At 45.2% G+C, this 15033-nt stretch overlaps 1 protein-coding gene across 8 annotated transcripts in view; it reads left to right on the top strand.

Annotated features, from left to right (window-relative positions):
- The window catches only part of Osbpl3 (oxysterol binding protein like 3), a 168933-nt gene that overhangs the window by 36911 nt on the left and 116989 nt on the right, over window positions 1-15033 (top strand). The window contains exons 2-3 of one of the 8 annotated variants that reach the window (XM_029535010.1): window positions 8463-8568; window positions 10986-11209. The exons of 4 other annotated variants lie outside the window; for them this stretch is intronic. The gene's annotated coding sequence lies outside the window, so the exon portion shown is untranslated. Of the gene's footprint in view, window positions 1-7959; window positions 8569-9480; window positions 10551-10985; window positions 11210-15033 lie in introns of those variants that run through there. 3 more of the 8 variants (XM_029535011.1, XM_029535008.1, XM_029535009.1) reach the window with 3 other exon arrangements.

Raw genomic sequence — 15033 nt, 5'->3', positions numbered from 1 at the left:
TTTTTAAGAAAGTCCAGAGAAAGCTGTGTGTGTGTGTGTGTGTGTGTGTGTGTGTGTGTGTGTGTGTCTACCCTCAGGGAAGCTATGCCCTGTAATCCAGCTATCTGTGAGCTTCAGCTCAGGGTGTTTCTGAGGGTCTGTGAGTTTGCTATATGCTATTTAGAGCTTGCTTGTTTTTATCCAGTAAAATATTTAGAACTGACCATTGGATTTTAAGATCACTATTCTTAGTATTTAATTTCTGATATAATCTCCTAATCTTGAAGTACACTGATGGACGGAAGGTATGCCTACTATGGAATCATCAGCATCCATCCAGTGAATGCATATATGTTCATACATTCATATGCCCACATACATGTATGCATACATGTGTACATGTATATGTGCATATTAACACACATATAACTATATACAGAAATAAATATATACTTATACAGATACACAAATACATTTATGCACACATATACATGTGCACCCATATATGTATTTACACACATATACATACATTTGTACTAACACACACATACACACACACATATATGCATATATATATATATATATATATATATATATATATATATATATTACTTCTGTTCATGCCATAGCTTAGTGTATAGATTATTTTTACTAAAGCTTTATTTTTATCTTTGTGCATGTGTGCTTGTGTGCATGTGTGCTTGTGTGCATGTGTGCTTTTGTGCATGTGTGTGTGCTTATACCCATGGAGGCCAGAAGGCAGCATCATGTCTCCTGGAGCTGGAGCTGCAGGTGGTATTGAGCTACCTGGGATGAATGCCATGACCTGAACATGGGTCCTCTGCAAGGACAGCAAGTGCTCCTAACCTCTGAGGCATCTCTCTAGTGGCCATAGAGTTTATTTCAATGTCCAAGTTTTAGGCAGTGTCCTGCTATCTACTCAGAAATAGTGACTCTTAGATACCTTTGCTTTTTGTTTGTTTGTTTGTTTTGTTTTGTTTTTTTGAGACAGGGTTTCTCTGTATAGCCTCTGTATAGCCCTGGCTGCCCTGGAACTCACTTTGTAGACCAGGCTGGCCTCGAACTCAGAAATCCGCCTGCCTCTGCCTCCCAAGTGCCGGGATTAAAGGCGTGCGCCACCACGCCCGGCTTAGACACCTTTGCTAGCACTTGCTGTCTCCCTCCCACAGGTAGGGAGGGAAGTTATGTGGTTAGATGTTCACTGCTCCAGTTGGCGGCATAAACCTAGGAGAGCAGTGTAACTGGAATTTTTTCAAAACCTGTTTTCAATGATGGTTCTTAAACGCTTTAACCTCCCTTTTAGCCTACTACCCACCAGAGATAGTGGGAAAGAAAAGATACAGGGGAAAGGGACCTTAGAAAGGTTCTTTGGAACAACTTCCATCTGTGTTTTCTGAAAATCGGCAGTTCAGATCACAGGTCAGCAGGCAGTGGCTCAGTCCACTTGCAAACCCTTCACAGATACACCAGCAGTCCAGTTTGGTAGAGTGGGGATAGCAAACATGAATTAGTGGCGGTCGCAGTATCTAGCAGAAACAGCAAGGCCTCTGTCTTGGCTCCAGTCAGCAGGAGGGACCAGAAGGAACACAGGAGAAGTTCTCTACTGTGCCTCTCTCAAGGAAGCAAAGATCAGCGAAGACATGAGACCCACAAGCATTGGCCCAGCTAGCTGTACCAACAAGCCATGCTTTGTCTCCATCACTCCATGGGGTCCTATTTATACCCTCCAAATATCATGTGTCCTCAAGGGTCTTGCCTCAGCTGACATCACTCTGCTAATCAGCCTGAGTCTGAGGAAGCGACAAGAAACTGCAGCACACCACCAGACACCAAAGTTTTTTGGTGTGTTTCTCAATTTGGAGTCCCAACAAATAAAGCTCAACTATGCAGTGTAAAGCAGACCAATACATGTGTGTTGTTCGTGAAGAATCCTTCATCACATGTCCTTTCACGTGCTTGCTCCCTTAGTCTTTTACCCATGTCCACTTTAGCTAAACATTGCTCCATGTGTTTGCCCCAGCAGACAACCAACTTTCCAAAGAATTCTTCAGTTTCCACTTCAGAGTGGAGCCTAGAAATGAGATGGACTAAAGTCTCATGTAATAGCCAACTGTATTCAGAGTATCAGACAATTTATATTCTGAGGGTTAAGAAGAATCACACAAATCGGGTATTCAGTCACAGGCTGTGCATGGCAAAACCATGCTTTTCCATAGAGGCACATGAATGACAACAGCTGAAGTAAACTCACTTCTGTCTGCTACACCTGGGGGGGAGCACCAAAACACATTCCAAGAACAGTTCTGTGTTTTGAAGAAATTGAGGTCACGAGATTGCTGCTTTCTCACAAGCACTCAGAATTCTCACACAACTCCATCCTTTTTCTGTGTTCCAACAGTTAGAAATAAGACAGCATGCCCAAATATGTCTTTGAGAGTCGTGTCATGTGGAGTCTCTGTGCAAAGGCACTCCTGTGAACTGAGCGTGTGTGACTTCCCAGGGGAGGGTCCTGGAGGCATCCGAGGACAAAAGCATCCATTGGGAAGGCAGCCCCAAAGTCTGTGTGTGAGCTTCCAGTACAGCTCCACCGATGTGGGGCCTGAACCCTTCTGTAGACCTTGGATTCACCCTGGAACTCACCATTCAGAACCCCATAGTGGTCTTTTTCTTCATTTACCTCGGATTCGGAAGGAGGATAGTGAAGAGGCACACTCCACATTTCTCAGTTCAGCTTTCATTTTCTAAATTCTGTTTCACAGACTCACAGAAGCTTTTTTAAGGGACCTTGGGATTTTTCAGTCCAGCAACCGTGGATGTACTGCCCCTCCTCCAATGGCTCAACTATTTCAGGGTTGGACAATCTCCAGCTTGTGTCTGGAGGATCCCCATGTATTGCTAGGATTCGGCGGTCTAATGTCCTGTAGTGTAGGACTATTCTCTTTGCTGTAGTGATTTAAAGATATGATAGGATCCTGATGTGAGTGGTAGACCTGCCGTTTTCACCTTGAGAACAAAACAAAGAGCCCGTTTTAGAGGATGGTTACTTGATAGGGAAAAGAGAAAGAAACCCTTTGGGATCTGACCAAAAGATGAACATAGAGATGGAGTCCAGTCTATTCCTTTCTCTCTTGCCTCTCACCCCTACGCACTTGCTGACAACCCTTGACCCCAGAGCAGGTGTGATCATCCAGGTGCTGAGCAGAGGAGGCCCCTGTCTACCCTAAGAGCTCCCTAGGACACAGGCAGCCTGCACAGTCCAATGAAGCCTTTGTTGCTTAAGAGTTCAAAGTATGACAACTGGTCTCTCTGACTCTTTTGTTAAAAAAAAATCACTTACTTAAGCTTAGCTTCTTTAATTAAAGAAGGCATTTGCAGGGAACGAAATAGCCCATTTCCCTCATAGGAACTCACAGTTAAAATACAAATAAAAAAGTTATCCGACCACTTATTTAATATGAAAACTAATATTCCTTTATTTATATTAAAACTAATTTACCTCTTCACGTACCCTGTTGGTATTTTATTTTATTTTTTAATAGCCATAGTAGGGACGCAGGTAAGTAAAAGAACATGTGATAAGAATGTTTAAGCTCTGGGTTTAATCCCCAGCTCCAGAAACAAAACAAACCGAAACTTCTAATCCTGGAAGTCCCTTCCCCAGACTAGAGAGAGTCCCTGTACTCCAGTTGCCTCTGAGCGAGCATGACAGGCATAGCTGAGTGTGACTTTGGGTTGTGAAAGCTTCTGTAAATTCTGCTTACTGCTCTTGGGACACTAGTTCTGGGGATGCTAGCTGACATAGAGAAATATAACTTCCCTGAAGTAGATTCCCATATAGGAGAAGCCACTTGTAGCCACTTTAACCCATAGCTCGGCTAAGGTCTCAGTTCACAGCCACCGTCAAGCAGCAGGTTGAGGGGAGCTGTCTCAGACAGCCATCCACTTGAGCCTGCAGAATCCTCCAGCCCTACCTGGAGAAGGATTGTAGCTGCGTGGGAAACCCTCATTCAGGACTGTCCAGCCCAGCTGTTTCTGAATTCTTGAGCCTTGAGTTATGAGTCAAGTAAAATGGTTGTTTCAAGCTATCATGTTTTAAGGTACTTTGCTACTTAGTGACTGGAGGATAAGATATGCTAAGAAATAAAAATATTTAAAATCAATGGTGGTGTAGTCTGAGATATAGTCTGTGCTTTACTTTGCTTCTGAATAGTCTAGATATTATTTGAACATCTTATGAACAGAGAACATTTTCTCCCCTTTCAATACCAGGGCTAGAATCCAGATCTTCTGTGGACTAGACAAGTGTTTGTTAACCCAACAAGCTCTTCCCCTGTTGTGGGGACTTTTGGCCAATTGCTGAGGTTACTGAGGGTGCTAAGAAAAGATGCCTTGGTGCAAAACCACCATAACAACACAGAAAGACTCAATAACCGGACTCTCTTCTTCCCTGAGAAAAGAAGCGTGCAGTCTCTCTTCTTCTCCCTGCACTATTTTATCTGTGATGGTTTGAATATGCTTGGTCCAGGGATTGGCACTATTGGGTGTGGCATTGTTGGAGTAGGTGTGGCCATGTTGGAGGAAGTGTGTCATTGTGGGAGTGGGCTTTAAGACCCTCATCCTAGCTCCCTGGATGCCAGTCTTCTCCTGTTTGCCTTTGGAACAATGTAGAGCTCTCGGCTTCTTCTACACCATGTCTGCCAGGACGCTGTCTTCCTTCCCACCTTGACGATAATGAATTGAACCTCTTAACCTGTAAGCCAGCCTCAATTAATTGCCCTCATAAGAGTTGCCTTGATCATAGTGTCTGTTCACAGCAGTAACACCCTAACTAACACATTATCCAAAGGTTTGTACCACGAGTTAGCCAGAAACCTTCACCAAGGCATGCAAATCAGGAGGTTCAAGCCTGGGAGATTGTAGTGGCTATTCCTGGTTGTCAACTTGACTATATCTGGAATGAACTACAATCCAGAATTGGAAGGCTCACCTGTGACCCTAATCTGGAGGCTGGGAGATAGAAGTTTCTGACCTGGATTTTGGCATGGAGATCTTGAGGCATAGTGGTTGTGGATTCCAGAAGATTAAGACAGGGAGATCTCTGAGTTCAAGGTCATCTGGGATTAAAGGTGTGGTGGCACACACCTTTAATCTGGGCTACACCTTCTGCTGGAGACCATATAAGGACATTGGAAGAAGGAAGTCTTTCTCCTTCACCTGCTTGCCATGTGGGACTGAGCAACTGCTAGATCCTTGGACATCCATTCACAGCTGCTACTCACCATTATTGGGAATTGGACTGCAGACTGTAAGTCATCAATAAATTCTTTTACTATATAGAGACTACCCATAAGAGAACCCTGACTAATACAGAAGTGCATACCTGAAAATATCTTGGCAGGTGGTTTTGGACTTACTCAGATACAAAGAGAAAAAAACCCAAAACAAAACCCTAATCTTGAAATTAGATGTTGACCCCTTTGGGCCAGAATTGTTGCTGCTTGTATTGTGGTTTGTATTTTTTCTAGCATAGTGCACTGAGTTACTTATTTAAGGTGTCACCATTCGCTTCCTGGAAGTCGCCTAAGAAGAAATAGCTACTCTCCTAACCCAGAAAACCCCACCAAGGCATGCAAATCAGGAGGCTCAAGCCTGGGAGATGCATATCTGAAAAACCACCAACTCTCTGTCAGGTGTCACTTTAAAGAACCAATGTGAGCCATTGGCCAGTGTGATGCTAATGGATAGTGTGGCCTGGCCAGAGGGGGGGGGGGCTAAGTGGGACAGTCACCTCAAAACAGTGTTGAAATTTTGCTGCCCAAGTATCTAAGTGCAGAAAGTGTGGCTGAGCATAGGGTGCGGATGTGGGTTCCCTGCTTGTAGAGTCCTTAGGCTGATGGAGGGAGGGCCCGCAGACACTTGAGGGGCCCAGAGCCAGGTTAGTGCAGATGTGAGTTCCCTTGGCTATGCTGGGATGTTCATCACTGAAAAGGAGCAAATTGTTGCTAAGTTAGAGAAGCTGGTTGCACAGAAAAGATGCTTCAGACAAAACAAAAGTTAGGGCACTGGGATAAATTGCTCACAGAATAAGTGCAAAGAGGAGTAAACATGAATGAAAATGAATGGATTCCTATTCACCATTGAAGAGAAAAGCAGAATCACCTCCTGGCGGAGTTCTAAGCCTTAGCAAGTAAAAACACAAATGCTAATTTGTAGTATAAACCTTTGGAGAAGATTGTCTGCATGTTCCTTTCTTGAGGAGGAAGAGTCAGATTATTGAGGGTTGGGTGTTTCTGTGATGTTATGGTGTCTGCACTGCTGTGCAGCCTCAGTAACTGAGGTTACATCTAATGTAACAAGAGAATAGATGCTCCGGCTGGCAAGTGTAGTTGTTATAGCCACTCTTGTCACCAGAGCTCCACGCCACATCACCTGGTACAAACAACCCTAGTTTTTATATCTTTGACTTCTCTTCAGTGAGTTATCCTTGTCTCAATACTAGGAAGTTTTACATTTCTTTTTTGATTTTCATTATCCATTAAAAGATTGTTTGGAAGAGCTAGAGAGATGGCTTACAGGTTAAGAGCACTGGCTGTTCTTCCAGTGGGCCTGAGTTCAATTCCCCGCACCCACATGGCAGCTCACAACTGTCTGACTCCAGTTCTAAGGGATCGAACACCCTCACACAGATATACATGCAGGCAAAACACCAATGCATATAAAATAAAATAAAAATAATTTAAGAAAAATAGAATGTTTGGGTACTTCAATCTATCCATCCTGGGAATGGTGATTGACTAACAGATTGTTAGTTCATTATTGCTGTTACTCTGATATCATATGTTCAGTTGTGTTTACTCTCGAAACTCAAGGTAGACTTCACACATGGATTGTGGGGTGGGTGAAGTGCAGTGGGATGGGTGAAGTGCAGTGGGATAAAAAAGATAGAGAATGAAAACGAATGAGCCCAGCCTACATTTGATCACAGTGTTTATTCAGGACCATGTCATCATCAACAGTCTGCCGCAATTCACTGTGTCCTAGTGAAGATACAATCAGCACAGAAAACATGACCACTTTCCTAGAGCTTGTGTTTCTAGTTGATTAAATTTGACTTGTGTGATTTGCTTCATAATTGAATCTGTTTCTTAGCACTACACTAATATTAGGTTTCCTCGGAGACATTTATAAATACAGGCTGAGTCAGAGTGCTAGTCCTGGCCTTAAGTAGTTTTAGCGAAACCTTTAGAAAGGTGGATTTCTTTTTAAGTTATTAAGGATAACTGCAGAAGCAAATGCAGTCACTGTGTCGCGAAGGCTTGCGATGTGTCTTAGGCAGCGAGAACACTGCTTTATTTACGGTACTGACTTTGAAGGTGCAAGGGGCGGGGGCAGAAGAAATGGTGGCACTTTCAAGAGTCATTTCAGATATGTTATTCAAAAGGCGACTGGATCAGTGTACCTGATCCCAGTGTCAACAATTTTACAACCTTATGCAACTGTTGAAGAGGGCACACATCGGCTGATGTGTCCTATTTATTACTAAGGGAAAAACTCCATCCTCCAGTCTTAGTTGTATACTTCTGAAGACCTGAGAGAGGTGTAGACAGAGCCTTGCTTACAAAGATTTCTTAGGTGACCCTCCTTTTCTTTAAACGCCACCTGTGTTTCCTCCAAGCCACACCCAGTGCAGGTGTGCCTTTGGCTGGAGAGGCCTCATCCGTGGGAACATACATCTATAGGTACCGTCTAGGAGTGATGGGCAGATTCGAGTGGATGCTGGATGACTGCTTCTCTAAACTTCAGGCTCCTCTGCTAGTCTTGTATTTCAACAAATGTGGAGTCAGCCTGCTTGGCTCACTGTGAGGAGGCAGATGCCCCAGTTTCTGTTACTTTATTTTTATGGATTCCTTTTTGTTTTTCAAATCTTTTGACAAGGAGCCTGCTGGTAACTGACCCCCCAGTGCAGCCTTCCCAAAGACCCAGGGGCCTGAAAGCTTGGTCTCAGAATGAGTGTCATCTACAGCATCAGGTTCTTTGGAAGGGGATCTGACCAAAAGCTGGAAACTGCTTGTGGGTTTTGTTTGGGAATGAAATGTCTGAATGGGCTGTCTGAAAGGTTGTTTTTCCTTGCTTAAAACCTCTGAGATAAAAGCAGATATGAAGGCTGCCTCTGTAGCTTGAGTGCTCTGCACTCTCCCACAGGATCCACTGTGGTCCAACCCAGAGTACCAGGGACAGAGAGGGCAGATTCTCAGCTTGAACCAAGCCAGTGTGAGCCATGGGAGTGTTGCTGCCCTAGGGAAACCATGCAGGGGGTGTAACAGGTGGAATCCTAAGTCCCTGGGCTCTGCCACAGCCGGGTTGGGGGGTGGGGGAGAGGACGATAAGGAATTGCTGGTGTAGCGAGACCTAGTGAGGGAAGCTTTCTGAAAGCCTACACGTTATCTGGATGTTTCTTCTAGCTTCAGGTTGACTTTGGGACTACACAGATGACAGCCCTCGGAACAGGCAGCTGAGTTCAGAAAGAGCACCGTGAGCTCCGGCGTGCACAGCCAGCTTGCAGGACAGGTCTGCACTATAGTTGTGAATAGGAGTAGTTTGTTGTTGCTCGTTACTATTTACTTAAGCTCATTTATTGGCCAAGTCTGCTATGCCCCAACACGAGGTTCTGCTGGGCCTTTATCTTACTTGATGAGGATGCTCCCCCCACGGAGCAATATTAGTGAGCCAGGCTGAGCTGCTGTTCCAAGCGCTGTGTTATAAAGCATGAGAGGCATGCCATGCCACCTCTTTAAAGTTTAAAGAAAACAATGCTGGGTGCTTCCAGCTTCTAAGGTTTCAGGAAAGAGACTGAAACCTTGCACCTAAGAGGAAGCAAAATGTTTGCACCAGAGAAACCCAGAAACTCTTGTGCTCTCTGTCCAACAAACAAACAAATGGATCGACTCTCAGAGCTGGTGTAGGGGAGAGCTGGGCCAGCAAGGCTTGGCTTACTTATTTTTTGCTGCTCACAGCAGGTAGTGTGGATACATAGCAGCCTCCTGGAACAGAGCCTATTTCTTCTGGCTGCATTGCATGTTATGTAGAAAACCGAACATGTTAGAGCCTTCTGTCTCCTGGGAAAGACAGGGCAGGTACTGACTGTGAAAACTTGTGCTGGATTTCAAGATGGAGGTGAAGGGAGGAAGGAAAAGTCGCGTCACATTTGTGCAGGACTTCGAGTGATATCATTACATAGTTTGCCTTTTAAATTTATTTTCATTTAGATTTTCAGAAATTTGTCAGGTGCTGGAAATCAAGCCAGGGTCTTGGGTATGCTAAGTATCCATTCTACCCTGGCACTATCCCTGGATGATAAAAGAAATAAAAAGGAAAGGAAAGGCAGTTACTAGGTATGGTGGGAGAGAAAGCTTATTATAGACATCTGGGAGAACACAGCCAGAGGCAGACATGCCTGGGAGAGTCCAGAGTGGACAGGACCTAGAACCATGCATGTGAGGAGGGGAGGGGAAAGGAGGGGCGAGGGAGAGGAAGAAGCAGATAAAGCAGCCAGGAGCCCCAGAAGAGAGGAGATGAAAATGGTTGAATTATATAGGGAAGGGCATCTGGGAGAAGGAAGCCAGCCTCCCTTCTCCCTGGGATGGAGATGTTTCGGATAGGGGGCTGGGTGTGCCAGCAAGGAGGGTCCCCTTGACAGGTGGGAACTGAGGGGTGTAGGGAGAACCTGGTCCACTTTCATATGCTAATGGGCACCTCAGCCATTTGTCCCAGGTTTAAAAACCTAACAATCCCTAGGTCAAGACTTTATTTTACACATCACAAACCTGTAAGTTTGTGAATAATCCCACACTGTGGTGTATTACATGCCAAATAACTGAATGTGTTATTTTAGGCTATATTAGCGATCTCTTCACCCAGTGGCAGTTGTGCACACATGGAGTCTGTGCTCGAGGCTGAGGAAATGCAAAGGAGAGAAGATGAACTGAAGGAAAGGCATGGGTGACTTCTGAGAATAGTTTGCCACCAAGTGGTTCAGTGTCTGGATGTGGTGGCCCATCTCCTGAGGGGTTGGGAGAGCTGGGTTGGCATCACAGCAGAAAGCCTTGAGAGATGCTTTGAGTGGGCAAGACAGGCTGGAGTAATCGCAGTTAGCTGGAGCTAAGCAATCACTGCGCCCAGAACCAGGCAGGAAGCCAGAATAGAACAAAGCAAATAAATACCAGTGGCAGAGACATGAGAGGCATCTCAGAGGCAACGAATTTCCTCCTGTGTGTCTTTTATTCCTCATGGACACTGCTCAACTAGGAAGGAGGAGGAGGACCGGGGGAGGAGGCGTTGCCTAGAAATAGAGGCTGGGTTTTCTAGGGTTTACAACGTGCTGTCTGCCTATTGCCAGAGAGTCTCTGCCTATTCCATTATTATTCTCCCTAAAGGAGTGTTGAGAAGATTGGTGTGGGAAGAGTTCCAGCTGCCCCTGCCTACCTTCATCCCCTCCGTGGCTGTTCTCTGATGTGACCTGCTGGGACTTGACTTGTTCATCTCCTTGATGGGTACCATGTCTTCCTCCTCTGAATGTCTCTCTTGTATCTCCAGTTCAAATGCAGCCCGGCTATGTACTACTGTCCCTGAATTCACTCTTTAACTGATTTTTTGACTCCTTTATCAACAGTTGATTTTTTTTAAACGTTTATTTATTTATTATATTTATGTGAGTACACTGTAGTTATCCATACCAGAAGAGGGCATTGGCTCCCATTACAGATAATCTTGAGCCACCATGTGGTTGCTGGGAATTGAACTCAGGACCTCTGGATGAGCAGCCAGTGCTCTTAACCGCTGAGCCATCTCTCCAGCCCTCCTTGACAGCATTTTAAAATCTTTTTGCAGATTCCAGGTTGCCAGGCTCTCATCTTCAAAAGTACAAGCTTCTTTCCGTCTCCTTCTCAACCATGGCACGTGTTTTTGTTTCTTTTTTTTTTTTCTAGATACAGAGTTACTAGGAGAAGCCATCCAAGCTTTGCTCGTACCTCCCTAGCCTGTAGAGCTGCTATCATCTTGGAGACTCTTAGTGATTGGACTGGGATACTACATTCTAAATCTCCCAGGGCTTCCCTCCTGTGTGAATGGTTTTGGATACAAGTATCAGAAAACCCATGAAGAAGTCTGGAAGCTTGCAAGCATCCCAGTGGCTCCATTCATTGTCTTAAAGGTGCAAATGTATTATTCAGTCTTTGGTTTCTGGGTGCTATTCCTCCAAACACTGCCTAGGGGCTCATCAGCCAGGGTTGTATGTTAGGAGCTTGCCTAAACTCATCTATGGCAAGAGGCATGGGCTTACCTCAGAGGTTTAGAATCCTCTATTTACAGCCTGGGGTTGAGAGTGAACTCAGGCTCCATACAAGCATGTAGCTCTCAAGTGTAATGGGAACATCCATATAAACACACACACACACACACACACACACACACGCATTTCCAGTGACTCTGTGTGTAGTGGGAATGATGCTGCCCGTGAGAGTGACCGCTAGACTGGTTGCAGCGGCTTCCACAGCCACGCCTCCCCTGAAGCCTTTTGCTCTTTGATTTATTTGGACAGTGTGTTTCATTTCCTGCAGTAATTTTGCTCCTCTCTTTCTCTTAGGCTTTGCCTTCCCTGTTATGTGGCCCTCACTGGCTCTTCTTGTTCTGCACTGACCTTGCTCATCCTAATGATTCCTATGATCTCATCTGATAGCCCTCAGCTCGGGATTCTGAAATCTGCCTCTTGCATCCTCCCCCCCCCGCCCCCCGCCTTTTATTCTTGTTTTGGCATCTTGCTTAATCAGTTCACTTATAATGACCAGTAATAATTCTCAATGTTTCACGCTCTCCCTTAAGTATGGGACTTTTCGTCTTCCTCTTTCATTCCTGCACACGTTATCTCAAAACATAGATACTTCAGTAACAAACAAACAGCTTATTCAGTTTTTCTTGCAGCTAGGTACTGTCATATGACTAAAGCTGACGCATGCATATGCCTATGTGTATGTGTGTACCCGAGTGCATGGATGTGCATGATGAACATGCAAAAGAGAGGGGTGGGGGAAAGGGAGGGGGAGAGAGGGAGGGAGGGAGGAAGGGAGGGAGGGAGAGAGAGAGAGAGAGAGAGAGAGAGAGAGAGAGAGAGAGAGAGAGAAAGTGTGTGTGAGAGAGAGATGAGAATGAATCACTAAGACAGAGACAGACTGACTTAGCTGCCTCCCAGGAGTCTAATAAAAGGACAGCTGTTTAGCTGAGAGCCTTTCCTTACTGGTTTTCTTTTCCCTTCATCTTGTCTTAAAACGGAAGGTGACAGAGTTTTAGAAGCTGTCTTGGACCTGGTAGAAGTCTTGGAATCCAGGATAGAAGATGCTGGGTACTTTATGCCCACAGAGCGGACCAGTCAGTTTTGGAAAGTCTTTCTGTAGCTTTTTATGTGACAGGTGGTCTTATTCAGGTCTAATTCAAGCTGCTATAGCAAATCATCCCAAAGTGGGCAGTTTATAAACAGCAGTTTATCACTCATCATTTTGGAGGCTGATAGTCCACCGTCAAGGTGTTTCAGGTTTGAAGGCTTTTTGCCTCACAGATGGTCTTTCCTCTGTCTCAGGGCAGACATCAGGGCAGGACTTCGTACCAGGACCCTTTAAAATCAGACTAATTGTGCTCATAGACTAATTCCTGCTCAGAGGTCTCACCTGATCCATCACTGTGGTGATTAGATGTCATCCTGTGATCTCAGGGGTAAGAATAGAGGACACAGGCACTCGGGTCACGGCAGCAGCTAAGCTCTTGTTTGATTAGTCCACCTTGGAGGGTAGGTGGGGATCTCTGTTAATTTCAGCCAGATATGTCTCCTCACAGCTGTTTCTGCTCTGTTGCCTAAGCAGATCATAGTTCTGTAGTTCCCTCTCAGCGTTTCATGGGATATACTTTGGGGAAAAATAAACCAAGCAAGCTATTCAATATCCACAGGTTTGTTCACACTAAATAGTGTGGCTGTTCGAAGCAGGGGCGACATGTGAAGTGGAGAAAGCTCGTGTTTTCTTAGTGGAACTATCATTTGGTTCCACTACAGACAGTGCCTGCAGGCACCAGCGCTGGGGGGCTGGAGGCTGCGGAAGACAGGGTGGTGGTTAGAGATTCCTGGAAGTTAAGTAGCTGGTGGGAGCCAGTAGCACTGTGGACCCAGCACTCAGATTAGATACATAGAGGTGTGTGGGTGTGTCATATGTATGTTTTATCTGCTAATGCATTGTTTGAACACGAAATGGGAAGCAATATAAATGTGTGGGTGGATCGATAGCTGTATATTTCACCACTACAATTCTGTAGAACAGCTAAAAGGAAACAACCAGGATTATATGTGACATTATGGGTAAGACTGAAGAATAATGTACAGAAAAATAAGTTATTGATTATGTATAACACGAGGTCATTAGCTAAAATGAAAATTATTCACCGATGCCCTACCTAAGGCCTCTCTAACGTCCACTAGGTATGCTCTTAGGGGCTCAGCTAGTTAACTCCTCTTCCATTCTTTCCATTTCAACTTGCTTTTCACCTTAGTACCAGTCTGCATGTGGGTCATGACCAGCCGACATTTCAATGTGTTTGCCAGAGTCATTCTTTCTGAGCCTATGTCCACCCTGTCTTCAGCAGCCCTGCCCCTCCCCACCCCTCCCTCAGCCCTGTGCGTGCAGGCACTGTCCCCAGCTGGAATGACTGTTCTTCACCTTGTCTTCTTTTGTTCACCTGGCGGAATCCTGCATAGAAATCTTCAAAGCCCAGAGCCGGGGTTGTTTTTTGGGTCAAACATGGACATTTACTTTCCCATGGATGTGCAGAACTTCATTCTCGCTGGAGGGGTAAGAGGGTGGCTCGCAGGGCTGCAGCTTGACCTTGTTAAGGGCAGTGGTCTTAGGGGCATCTTAAGGCCTCGAGGCTCTTTGCCAGATTACCGTGCACTGTTGAGCCACTAGAGGCTGCATTGGAGACTGTCTTCATCTCTCACAGACTGTGAGAGGAAGAGTCAGTCATTCCTGCGTAAGCAGTTTCCTTTCCCTGCCTGCGATCAGCTTGAGGAGGACTTTTCAAACTAATTTTCGAGGAAAACAACCAGATTTGGATCCCTTAGACAGAGACAAAGGGATTACTTTAAGGAGACTGTGCTGACCCCATGCAGTGGATGGACCCCAGTTCTGGGTCCATGCTAGGCAGGTACTCAAAACTGAGTTATCACCTGGTCCCTTCTTATGGTTTTATAGCTTTTGGTAAAGTGTCTCACTACACGGCCCAGGCCCTCACATCCCTCTGTAGCACAAGCAGGCTTTGAACATGGGGTCTTCCTGCTGAAGCCTCCCCAGTGGCTGGGATGTAGGCCTGCCTACCACACCCTCTCCTCCCTCCCTTTCTTTCTCTCCTGTCTTTCCCCCTCTGCTTTACTAATGCTATTTTTGTTCATTGCAAGATAAACATCAGAGAACATAAAATAAAATAAAATTTACAGAGGAAAATTAAATGTCAGCGTGTGTAGGGAACGAGGGCACCCCCAAATACAGTGGTGCCTTGCATGGAAAAGAGGTCCAACAAATTTTCCAACAAAACCAAACCTCTATATTACGCTAATCGATAGTTGCCATTTTTTTTTTTAAGTTCAGGCAGAATGGTAACTTAATTTTCTAAATTTTATTTTACTGTAGATACAAGGGAGAGTGCAGCCAGAGGCAGAGACATCTGGAAGAGCCTGAAGCAAACAAGTGAGACCATGTGGGGAGAGGGGAAAGTGTCGATGACTAAGAAGGGTGGCCCAGGCCAGGAGACCAGCTTAACCAAAATGGTTGAGTTCTATAGGGGCCAGAGGAGCTGGGGGAGAGGAGTTCTGCCCAATAGCTGGGCTGGAGAGTTCAGGGTATGGGGAGGGGTGTGCCAGCCAAGAGGGCTCTTTTTTTTTTTTTTTTTTTTTTTTTTTATTTACATTTCAAATGCTACATCTCCCAAGCCTTCCCCAAACTG

Source organism: Mus pahari, chromosome 2 (genome assembly GCF_900095145.1).
Source record: "Mus pahari chromosome 2, PAHARI_EIJ_v1.1, whole genome shotgun sequence".
Lineage (NCBI taxonomy): Eukaryota > Metazoa > Chordata > Mammalia > Rodentia > Muridae > Mus > Mus pahari.
Note: the sequence above shows the minus strand (reverse complement) of the source record. Positions and strands in the feature narration are given on the sequence as shown.